Genomic DNA, 12,665 nt, shown 5'->3' with positions numbered 1-12,665 from the left:
AATCCTGGGGCCAAATGCTGCTCACCTTATGCAAGTAGGCCCATTGCCAGTGACAAGACTGATTTCATGACGAAGGTAAAGATTTTGCCTTTTATTGTGTGAAATATATGTCTCGATCCCTTTCACGAAGCCTCTCATGTTTTGAAAGATTCCATTTTGTCAAATCAGAGTCCTTTTTACTAATGAAAATGCTTTTTACCTGGTAAGTTACACTGCTGTAGACTGTACCCAAGTCTTTAGTGACAAATCAATCATTGTTCTTCAAATCCTGCTTCAAACTTATTCCTTCCAACACCTCTTATTCTTCCCTCCCCATTGTTTATACTGCTTTTACAGAGGAATGTATATAACAGTATCCCAGTGATTTTTCAGTTGCATCTCTTGCCTGGTGAGACCATCTACTCGTATTATCATCATCTCTTGCTGTGTTAAGGCCTATTTGGAACAGGTACCTGTAATTGTATTTATAGCTGCGGTGGATTATAACCAGTGCTTTTTCTTGGACTAAAACAAAAAAAAAAAAAAGGAGCCAGTACAACTCCTTGCTTCTCCCTCCTGTTCCCACGGCTGGGGCTGCCGGAGGGAGGAGGGGGGGGCTCCCAGCCCCAATCTGCTGCAGGGCCTAGGGGGCTGTGCCTCCCAGCCCCATGGCAGTCTCCTGGCCCCTTCTCCGTTGCAGGGCTCAGGGGCTCCAGCTCCTTCGCTGCACTGCCAACGGGCTGACACAGACTCCGGCTCTCGGCCCTGCACTGTTGCGGAGCCTGGGGGCTCTGGCTCCTAGCTGTGCTCTGGAAAGAGGTGACGGTACATCGTACCAGCACATACAGTCTCAAAAAAAAACCAAAGCACTGATTATAACTGAAACAGTCACCAAATCGAGATCCAGGTGGAATCCAATATGTGCCTTATTATCACATAAGAACATAAGAACATAAGAATGGCCATACTGGGTCAGACCAAAGGTCCATCCAGCCCAGCATCCCATCTGCCGACGGTGGCCAATGCCAGGTGCCCCAGAGAAGGAGAACAGAAGACAATGATCAAGTGATTTATCTCCTGCCATCCATCTCCTGCCCTTGTTCTGATGGCTAGGGCACCATACTTTATCCCTGGCTAATAGCCATTTATGGACCTAACCTGCAAAAATTTATCAAGCTCTTTTTTAAACCCTAATAGAGTCCTGGCCTTCACAGCCTCCTCGGGCAAGGAGTTCCACAGGTTGACTGTGCGCTGTGTGAAGAAAAATTTCCTTTTATTAGTTTTGAACCTACTACCCATCAATTTCATTTGGTGTCCCCTAGTTCTTGTATTATGGGAAAAGGTAAATAATTTTTCTATATTCACTTTCTCCACACCATTCATGATTTTATATACCTCTATCATATCGCCCCTCAATCGCCTCTTTTCCAAACTGAAAAGTCCCAGTCTCTCTAGCCTCTCCCCATATGGGACCCGTTCCAAGCCCCTAATCATCTTAGTCGCCCTTTTCTGAACCTTTTCTAATGCCAATATATCTTTTTTGAGGTGAGGAGACCACATCTGCACGCAGTACTCAAGATGTGGGCGTACCATAGTTTTATATAGGGGAAGTATGATATCTTTTGTCTTATTATCTATCCCTTTTTTAATAATTCCTAACATCCTATTTGCCTTACTAACTGCCGCTGCACACTGCGTGGATGTCTTCAGAGAACTATCCACTATAACTCCAAGATCCCTTTCCTGATCTGTCGTAGCTAAATTTGACCCCATCATGTAGTACGTGTAATTTGGGTTATTTTTTCCAACATGCATTACCTTACACTTACCCACATTAAATTTCATTTGCCATTTTGCTGCCCAATCACTTTAGTTTTGTATTTGCTTTGCTAATTCAATGTACAGTAAACCTTTTCATATCCAGTATTCTATCATCCAGAACTTTCAAATAACCAACATTTTAAGCATATTTAAATTTGAGCTATGTTTTCTGTAAGTACACTATAGTGAAAGTAAATATAAATAAATACAGCAAATACTGTATAAGTTTACAGTGTACTGTAGATGGTAAATAAAGTGCTGTTCATACATTTTTGTTTGTTCCTTAATATATAATCTTATTTTCCTTTAATGTTATGCATTGCTAGGTATACCTCTCTATTATCCAGAGTATTTGAATGTCTGGCAACCTTGTGGTCTTGGGGCCGTCAGACATGAAAGAGTTTACTGTAGTAGCATTCATTTTTGCATGCAGTTCTGCATGGCTTCAGCTCCTCTGCCCCCAACCCTTTTTTCCTAATGGGTCTATATGATTTTTTCCCTTTAGGACACAGTTTCTGACCAATCATTACAATTTTTACCTTGACCTGCATGTCATCTGCTGGCCTAATTATCTATATGAGCCAAATAATTTTGAATCTGGTTGCTTATCTTGCATTATTTGCTCTAACTCTAATGTGAATGTCATTTGCAAAGCTAGAGCTCTTATTTTCATGGCTGCCATCTAAACTATTGGCATGTATGAGAACATGATTAGTAATAGTAATATTAAATGCTTGCTATCCATAGGGCTTTTATAAGACAGATTCTACCCTGAGATATACCAAGGGACACACATGGCACTTGGTTCTCATAGGACTTTACAGGTAGTGCTTCTAATCCTCTGAGGTACAGGATACATCTGGAGGGTGTGAGTACCTTCCATGGCTGTTGATACTATCTCACTATCACTTAACTAATTAATAGGGCTTCATGTGCTGAGTATATGAGTATTTGAATGATCCCCATTTTCAGATGGGGCACTGAAGCAGAAAGGTTAAGTGACCTATCTAAGGCCACAGACACCAAAGCCAGGATGAGAAGTTGGGTCTAGAGCCAGGAAATGTAAGGTATATTCTCCCCTCAGAACTATCACCTTCTATCATATCGCCGTTTTGTATCACTTAACAGCCCCTTCCAAACTATAATTACCTGTATGTTGAAGAGAGACATGTAACAATGAACTGTCTAACTAAATATCAAATAGATTAACTTGCACAGACATGCGTTTGTAATTATATTCCTGGCTCATTATGGGCTTAATTTTGAAATGTGACCTCCAATTTTGCACCTGTGTTTTTGCACTAGAAATAATTCTGCTTACTATTTTTCAAGTGAAAATAATTGTAGGCACATTGCGTAGCATTAAGACATCTTACAAATTAAGTAATTAGGAGTCTAATGTGCCTGAAGTTATTTGCACCCGCAAAGACTGCACTGTGTACAAAATCAAAGGCTGAACTGAGGTCTTTTTAATATCAGGGCTCACAGTATATCTTCACATTATTTTAATCATAATTGAGGCCTGGTCCTGTTATATAGTGTGAAGGAAGACTGCTGTACCTACCTGGAACCCCCACTGATTAGAGTGGTGTTCCTTGCAGGTACACCAGCTGGTCTACATGCTGCGCACTGTAGAAAGAGTATTATGCCTCATCTATACTTTTAAAGCTTTGCTGGTATAGCTACATCAGCAAATCCTCCCAGCGTAAATGCAGTTTATATCAGTTCCCCCAAAGAAATAATTTATACTGATACAAGCATTGTTTTAATAGTATAACCATATCTACGCTAATTTGTTTGCAAGTATAATGTTTTAAAAAAAATCACACCTTTGCCCAACATTGATATATCAACAGTAGTTATTTGTTTAAACTGGCCTTTGACACTACCTGTCATTAAATGTAATCTATGTACTGTAATGATTATGATTGAGTGTGTGTGTATATATATTCACACACGCACACAATCATAATCATAATAATTACAGTACATAGATTACATTTTATGAAAGGTAGTGTTAAAAAGCCAGTCTAAACAAACATAAACCTGCTTAAAACATAAGGTAGAACAAATTATCCACCCCTGCGATAACATCTCAGGACAATAACTGTAAATAGTTGTGTTCTTTGTTAACAGGTGATTTTGGTACAAGTGTTTCTACAAATAACAATCAAATGATTGGGATGTGCATTACAGTACATTTGAACTGATGTTTGTATTGTATGCCCAGGTTCTGTGGGGTTTAACGTCTTGGGCAATTTGGGTTCCCAGGTCATCCACCAACATGTTACTTTATTGTTACTCAGAATGTGGAAAGTTGATTTATATTTTCTAAATTCTGAGGGTATTTAAAAACAGGTGGGAGGAAGAACATGAAATCCTGCTAACTCTTGGTTTCGCTGTCACCATACAGCCAAAAAAGCCTACCTTGTAGTACATTTAGGTACTCCACTGAACTACTGAGAAGTTCAGGCTCCACAGTTCTGCTATACACTGTACTATAGAGCAACATTTGTACTTGGGGATTAGGGGTCAAAGTGCATAGTCTGTCCATGCAAATATGTGTATTCTCCTGTAACTGATCATCCTCTGCTAAAATTACTTTTGCTTGAGTCAAGAACAATCTGGAGGGACTGATATGCGACAATTGTATGAGCAGCAGAACCTGGGACCGAATTAATGCTGTTTTATGGGAGAGAGCAAAGAGAACCACAGGTATTCATTTCAGTCACTTTCTAGAACAAAAATGGTGTAATTAAAATTCTTCAACTGTATTTGAAACTCTAACACATTCAAATACATTAATTAGAAAAAACATATACAATGTGTGCTTACAGATTGGGGCAAAGCAGTTGTCAAACCATCTCTCCGTTGTGTTCCAAAATTCAATAATCTGCCGTACACCCACAAATGAGAAGAGAAGAAAAGGTTGTGACAAAGACTTGATAATATATTTCTTTCATTCTAGCATATGAGTCACAAGGAAGACAAATAGCCTTTATCAGATTTAAATTTAATTTCAGACTCCTTTAGAATGAACATTTTTGCCACAGTTTGTTTACTGCTATACAACAGATTGCAGAACTTCTGAACTTTATATTAAAAAGTATAGTTTTCCATAAACTTAGCCACTGCAGGGGGTCAAGTCCTCTTTTGCTGTTTGATTGTTTCTTCCATGATATAAAACAAATTTTAGGTGCGTGTAGGAATTTGTTTCTTTTCCGAGGCATTTTTCCCCTAAGCAATAATGTGTCAGGTATATGACGTTAGTCATGAATGTCACATCTCACAGCAAAAATTTGTTACAATCCTAAATTTCATTTAACTGCGAGGAAACAAGCCACCATTCACTCATAGCAGTATTAATGGAGTTATAAAATAAAACAGTTGCATGAAATTTGAGACTGTGGCATAACAGGGGCTGTCTGTCTGAGGGATTCAGGGTGCTGTGATATCTGAACACTGAGGCAAATTGGGGACACTCTATTATATAGCAGACAGGCCACCTAGGGCTCAAGTGGTAAGGTGCTTTACAGCTGTATCTCCCACCAATGGCAGTACCTGAAGGATTATTTACCACTATTTCCCAGTTGTGTCAGAGCTCAGGACTCATAGGATTAGGCTCTTTTATTTTCTTTTGTTTGCTCTCTCCCACAGTCTAAATAAATTAACTTTTTAGAGTGTAATTATGTGTCATTTATATTTGAACTGCTGGCTCCAGGCAAATTGAACTTGGCATTTCAGAGGAAGAATAATGCATTACAAACCACTTTTTTCTTGTCTTTTGGTCCACAATGATTGTGACCAATGTCATCTAACCAGTCAAGTGGCAAGTGAACATAACAACTGGAGTCAATAACAGCAACAAAAGATCCAGAGAGGAAGCAGTTGACAAGGTAGAACAAGCAAAGAGAAATTTTAAGATTTAGATCTTCACTAGGCTTCCCAATGATTCTGTTAAGAAAGAAAAGAAAGGGATTCTCTTTCGGTTTTCACATCTTTCTTCATGTATTCTACCATAAAGAATCCTGCCAGTTTGTTTTTGGGCTAATAGTATTCAGGAAGTTATAGAGATTTTGTTGTACATTAATTTCTCTTTGCATCAAAGAGTAAATAAATGCCATTGCTGTGAGATGATTCCCTATGAGCTTATGTGGGACTCATGCAGGCCTTGTACACAGGGAAGTGAATTTCAAATACATGTACTACAACTATGCTTTGGTGGTGACATTCACCTCTCCTGCACAAAGCCAGACTAATCCTTTCCAAGCAGAAGTCTGGTATGGCATCCACCCTCCACCCACAGAGCTGCAATGCAGTCTCAATATTGCTACTTCCTAAGCTGCACATGTTCCCAACCCCTACATAAATATATATTTATCTGGTTGCTTTTTCCTAGGTATACCTCCTCCTACTCCTGCCAGTGGCCAGGGCTTCTGTGCCCTTCAGGTCTCTGCCTGAGTTCCTTGGTAAATATATGTGTGGGTGTGGAGCGCTCTCAGTTTCCGCTGGTATGGATTTCATTATTACAGTCCATGTAAATTATAAGAACTAAAAAGCACTTTTAACAATGAGGGGTTTTTTTTCATATAACATTAGTTATGCTTTACAGATAATATACGAAGTGGTAACTTTCTGCTTCTTCCCTCTTTGCTTTAAAACATACACGCAGATTTACCTAGAGATGCTCAGATCCTTAACTCAATTAAGGCGTTTTTTTTTTAAATAAAAGGAAAATGTACATACTTCATATTTTCGCATTTTTCAAAAATATAGTGGTTTTATGAAGTTGGTTTTTTATTTCAATATCTTGAAAACAGATTGTTAATTAAATGGAAACATTTTATCTTTAGTATTTTTTTTAATATTGGAATTTCATCAAGTTTTTTTCTTTGTCCCTATAAACTCTTATCATTTGCTATGTTTTAACAAAAAGGGCTATAGTTAAGTTGTTCTTATGGCTTCCAGTAATATTTTCTTCTAGTTTACAAACCTTAAGCATTGATTTAGTTGTGCCAAAATGGAGCACTACTCCAACTCTGTTTTATCTCTTTTCTGTAAGGTTTATTGAAAAACAATCCTATTCCACATTCATCCTATTTTTTCTGACTTATCTTGGTTGTTTCTTTCAACATTCACTCAGTCCTGTTAGTTTGAAAGACTGTGCTTCATTTGGTTATTCTGTCTCTTTTCTGTTTGGTTTTATGAGAAACAATCCCATTCCTGGCACATCCTGTTTGCCTAGTTGGTGTAAGTTATGATAAGAGAAAGCTGTGGACAGAAATTGGTGGTCCTAGCATTAACCATTAGGAGGAGTTCTTCATCAAACAGACAGACAACCTCTCTAAAATATATAGTAGACATGAGTTCCTCTCAAAAAGTTGAATTTCTGCTTTTCAATTTTAAAAGTCAAGTCTCTGTGAATCCTGGAAAACTATTGGGGTTGTGACTTCAAAGGAGAGTGAAAGTTGAGAGAAATTCATCCTACTTGTTAGAATTTAAAACTCTTTGTATTTTGTTAACTGTCTAACGCTAAGGCCCTGTCTACACTACAAAATAATTTTGAAGTTATCTTCAAAGTAAGGGACTACTTCGAAGTAGCCTGCAGAGCGTCTACACACACTTTCCTTTACTTTGAAGTTAAATTCAAAATAAGGGAGGCTAACTTCAAAGTTACTACTCCAATTCCCGGGAAGTTTGGATGGCAGGGGCATGGGGTGGGGGCCAGTGGAGGGGGGCCCTGACACCCCATGGTTGGGACCCAGCACTCACGGGCCACCCCCCATCCCCTTCTGTCTCCACAGGTCTGTTGTTGGGCAGCTGCCATAGCCCATCTGAACGGACTGCAGCCTCAGGGAGCTGGGAGGCCACCCCATCATCCCAGCCTGCATCCCCACCCCAGTGTGGCTGGGCCACACGAAGTTGGTGCTGGTGGGACAAGGAGGCAGCTGCCAACCAGGCAGTCATGAAGGAAGTGACCAGCATGCTCTGGGACTGGCTGGCAATGGAGCAGGAGGTGCAGGTGCGGCTGGTCAACAGCCTGGACAGCGTGGCTCAGGCCTTGGCCTCTCGCCTCGTCCAACCTTCCACCCCCTTGCCAGAGTGGCTCGCTGCTGCCCCCCCGCAGCCTGCCCTCCAGCACCCACCCTCCCCAAAGGCACCCTCCTGGTAGTGCCTACCATGGTGGTGAGCCAGTTGCCAGTCTCCTGCATTGAGCTGGCTCAGTGGCTCCTAGCTGGGGTGGGCACGCATGGCCCAACCCCAGTGGCCCTCCCCTGCACACCCTGCAGAGGCTGAGTCTGTGGCATACCCACTCCACCGCTACCTCTCCTTGGTCCCAGCCCCATCACATCCCCACAGGGGCAGTAGAGGCAACCGTGGCCACTGTGGTTCCTGGACCTCTACGCTGCTGGGTGTCTGAGCCCTCTCCCATCCCAGGCCCTCTCCAAGTTTGGTCCCCACACCCAGCTCCCCACCTCCCCTTCATGGAGCGTTTTCCCCATGCACTGTATATAGTTTGTCACGTTCTGTTTTGTCTGGTCAAATATATTTATTCCCCAACAGTTATGTATAATGTTCCCACCCTAACCCCGAGTTCCTGGTATGTGGTGGGAGAGTGGTGATGAGGAGAGACAGAGGGGTTCATTTGGTGGGGGAGCATGAGGGATGGCGGGGGCTTGTGATGTGAAGTGTAACTGGGAGGGTCAGGGCAGGCCCTGGGCAAAGGCCTGGCACAAGGCTTCCTGGACCGTGACCCCATCCCTCTTGGCCTGGCAGCACAGGACAGTAGGTGGATGTTCATACCCAGCCCCTGGGTCTGCAGCCCAGGCCTGGATGAAGGGACGTTTGGGAGACTGACATCCAGTTTTGTGAGGAGGCTACAAAACCTCCCCTTTAGCTTCCCAAATACCCACTCTACTGGCGTGGTTGAGGTGGCTGTTGAAAGTGTCCTGGGCCAGGATGGTGCGTCTGGTATAGGGTCTCATTAGACACAGGTGCAGCAGGTATGTGGCGTCAGCCACGATGCAGGGGGGCATTGTGATGTCCCCAAGTGGGAGCTCCCATGGGGGACATATGTGTCCTCCTGCATCCGGCATCCAGCCACAAATTCTGGAACACCTGGGCTTCATTAGCCCTGCCCAGCCACCCCATGCAGATGTCCAGGAAGCAGCCCCGCATGTCCACCAGGGCCTGGAGTACCACCGAGAGGTACCCCTTCCTGCTAATGTAGGTGCTCTCCTTGTGGTCTGGGGTCTGGATCACCATGAGCATCCCATCCAGGGCTCCAAAACAATTTGGGAACCCCAGCTCTGAGAACCTGCCGAGAGCAGTGTCCAGGTCTCCGAGGGTGATGATGCATTGCAGGAGCATGGTGTTGATGGCTCGGATAACCTGCAGGGGTGGAAGGAAGACACAGCTATGAATGCCAGACCGGGAGGCCCTCCTTCTACTTGCCCCCTCCCCCTCAGGCTCCACCTTCCACTTGCCCGGTAGCCCCCTCCCCAGGGTGGGTCTGTGGTGTGGGCCCGACTTACCTCCATCAGCACTGCTCCGATGGTGGCCTTGCCAACTCCACGTTGGTGGCTGATGGACCAGTGGCTGTCTGGGGTGGCCAGCCACCACAGTGTGATGGCCACCTTCTTCTGCACTGGGAGCGCTGGCCCCATCTGGGTGTGCCGATGCTGGAGGACTGGGGTGAGCCAGTGGCAGAGGTCCTTGAATGTCTGCCGGGTCATGTGAAAGTTCCTCGGCCACAGCTCATAGTCCCAGTCCCCCAGCGCCGGCTGGTTCCACCACTCAGTGCTGGTGGCCAAGGCCCATTGGTGGTGGATCAGGGAAGCTCGGAGGAGGGGCAGCAGGGCCCTGGCCAGGGCTTGGAGGATGGGGCCCATGCGGGCGACCTGGCTGTGCAGCTCTGCTCTCCAGCACGTTGTCTGCCCTGCTGTCTGTAGCCTGGCAGCCTTGAGTACATGCAAGGTGGGGACATTGGGAGGGACCCTTTAAGGGGTCAGTTGGCTGGGAGCCCAGAAGGGCTTGTTGACCATGCAACCCCTGCCTGCATCATATCCTGGCCCCTCACTTTGAAGTAGGGCTATTTGTGTGTAGACGCTTCACTTTGAAGTACAGGGAGCCTGCTTCGAAGTAAGGGAGGGCTGCTTTTCGTATACTCTATTTTGTAGTGTAGACGTAGCCTATGTCTAATACATATTTGCTCTTCTGTCATGTGTTCACATGAATCAGTGGTTCCCCTGGCAAAGCAACCTTGCCTCAATTTTTAAGCAATAAATAGCGACTGAAATCAAGCTGGACACCTGAGCTTTAAATTCCAAAACCACGAAAGAGCTGTCTTGTGCTGGGGCAGAGGAAAAAAAGACACACACACAAAAAAAAGAGGGGGCAGTGAAAGCTCAGCCTCTGACTTAGCAAAGCTTTTTAGATTAAGTTTGTGGAGATCCTTCACCCAGAATGGGTCCCTAGAGAAAGTAGACAATCCTTTTTCATTTTCTTGGTGGGCTCTGACTAGCTTATGCCTGCTTCGAGCATCTGGAGGATCACAACTTATGGTTATGCCAGCAGCTGATTTTGGGTAGCTTTCCTAAGCTGCTTTTGCAGGTCAGAATTCACTGTTTCCCCTTAAAAGTGCCCCTTCTTGAGGCAGTATGTGCTAAGATGATGGGAGCTCCAGCAGCAGGAATCAAAATTATGGTACATCCCACTTCCCTATTTATCAGCCTTAGCCAGGCTTTGCATTTCCCCTAGTACCAACTCTGCCAATATTCGCATAGTCTTGTCTGTCCATACAGCAGCTTCTTACTTCTGTGTCTGTTTCTATAAGCCCCCCAGGAATGGTACAACCTTCCTAAACTCATCCACTGTGCCTACTGCCTGTCCGTATTTAAATTCTGCCATGTTCATACAGTGTATCGCTTGTCTGGTACAGAAATCGCCCAGTTTTGTCCCTCTTCCCCTAACTTCTGCTCACTTATCTCTCTGTCTGGACTGCAAGTTCCTTGCAGCAGAGATCATCTTTGATAGGGGTCTGAAAAGCACCTAGCACAGAGCGGGACCTATTGAAAACACATAATATGAGACAATGTTTTTGTTAGAGATGTGTGATGAATCCACAGAACCATACAAGGTCAGCAAGAAGCATTTTGATGAATCTGCTGGGGGTGAGTCTCTGCTGATTTTCTGACAGTAAGAAGACCAGTTCATAGAGAAAGGAGTCTGGGCTCTCCTGGTGGAGCACAGTGTATGGTGGAAGTTGGTGCAGAGTTGTGTGGGCCACACCAGGTGTTGGAACCTTACCAGGCAAAGTATCTACAGCTAGTTCATGCCTAGACTCGTATGCTACCAAAGACCCCACAAATGGGCACTAATTATAGTACTGCCAGCCTAGAAGATTCAAGAATCACATCACACACACACCATGGCTTTGTGCCCAAAAGTCTTTATAACTTTAAGTATGATTATATATAGTATGTGAGCTGTCTTTTCATTTTGAATTCCCCCTGCCAATCAAATACAGTACCTGTGTTCCAGTCACAGTGTTGCCAATTCTTTCATATTTATTGAGTAAGGTGATTTTGACCTGTGCAGCAGGACTTGTCATTGGAAGACTCGACCGAGGTCAAATTATACAGATTTTTTGCCTGATGGGGCAGAACTTCTTCCCAAACCCAAATATTGTAGTGATTTTTTGTCCCCCAACCCAACATTTGGCCATCAATTAGCCTATCAATTAATTCTATGCAAACCAGCCTCCATATCAGCTGTGTCCCCCTCAGCCTCACATCTGCAGCTTCAGAATCTCTTTGCTCCCTCTCCCAGGCTTGCTGGTACCAAACCCCTTTATGTGAATGATAAGGACTGCTCCTCCTTCCCGCTCCTCTACCCAAGAACTCCTTTCAGTGCCTGAGGGAACTGGAGTGGAGGGTGTCTGAGCCTTCTGCACCAGCACCACAGCTTTTCCCAAGAAGCAGGGAAGACACTGAAAGTTCTTCTCCTCATGCGCTGTGCTCAGTGTTCCAAGAGAGGTGCCATTTTGTGTTAGCAGGCTGGCTCCATGCCCATTAATGGTGAGGGTAGGCAACATTGTAGTCATGAGCTCAGCAGCCCATTGCAGTGTGAGTGTTCATAACACCAAGACACTCTTCCAGATAGCAAATGCTTCTGCAAGGCCAGGAGAGCTGTGGGTTTTTTTCAAATTCTAAAGTAAAATGTAGTTGTGAGAAAACTGCAAACATCTATGTTTCCAAGGAGAGGAGAAGGAGAAATCTAGATGTAGGGTCTTCTCAGCTGGAGCTTTCACTAGCTTCTCCCATTGAGGATCTAGAGATGCTGGATTAGCTTTGACCTTGTACTGTGCTCTGAATCCCATGTACCACTGGATGATAAAGCATCCTGTAAACATAGCAGGCTCAGTTTTTTACTCAGTGCAGGAGAAGGCAAAGTTACATTTATGACACTAGGTCTTGCCTGAGGTGTAATTTAGAGCAGTTTCAAGAGTCCTTTAACTTATATTTGCATTCCTACGATCAGGCAGAGCACAGCTGAACCTAAACCGTGCCTTTCCCCTGCCCCCCCCAGCTTTTTTTTTGGTCACCAGGAGTTTCAAGGGGGTCACATGTGGTTGGTATGCTGGCTCTATGGCATGAGGGCTTCTTCCTGTGCTGGGCGTATTCCTCTTTGTTTTGATCCAGTGGTATTATAACTCTTTAACTACTGTTGATGCATTAATTTAAACTGTCTGCTGATCCTTTAACCACTATGCCAACTAATTTGGGTGTGAGTAGGAGCAGATGGCACTCTGGTTAAAATCCTGGCAGCAATGGGAGGCTCAGCTAGATGGACACTCTCCGCAT

At 44.1% G+C, this 12,665-nt stretch overlaps 1 long non-coding RNA gene across 1 annotated transcript; it reads left to right on the top strand.

Moving 5' to 3' along the window:
• The first annotated feature begins 4,179 nt into the window (after positions 1-4,179).
• Positions 4,180-8,424, top strand: LOC142012093 (uncharacterized). The gene is made up of 3 exons (XR_012645256.1): positions 4,180-4,515; positions 6,200-6,311; positions 7,605-8,424. It is a non-coding gene; the product is annotated as an uncharacterized LOC142012093 (long non-coding RNA).
• The last annotated feature ends 4,241 nt before the right edge of the window (positions 8,425-12,665 follow it).

The sequence above is a fragment of the Carettochelys insculpta genome, chromosome 4, assembly GCF_033958435.1.
Source record: "Carettochelys insculpta isolate YL-2023 chromosome 4, ASM3395843v1, whole genome shotgun sequence".
NCBI lineage: Eukaryota > Metazoa > Chordata > Testudines > Carettochelyidae > Carettochelys > Carettochelys insculpta.
Note: the sequence above shows the minus strand (reverse complement) of the source record. Positions and strands in the feature narration are given on the sequence as shown.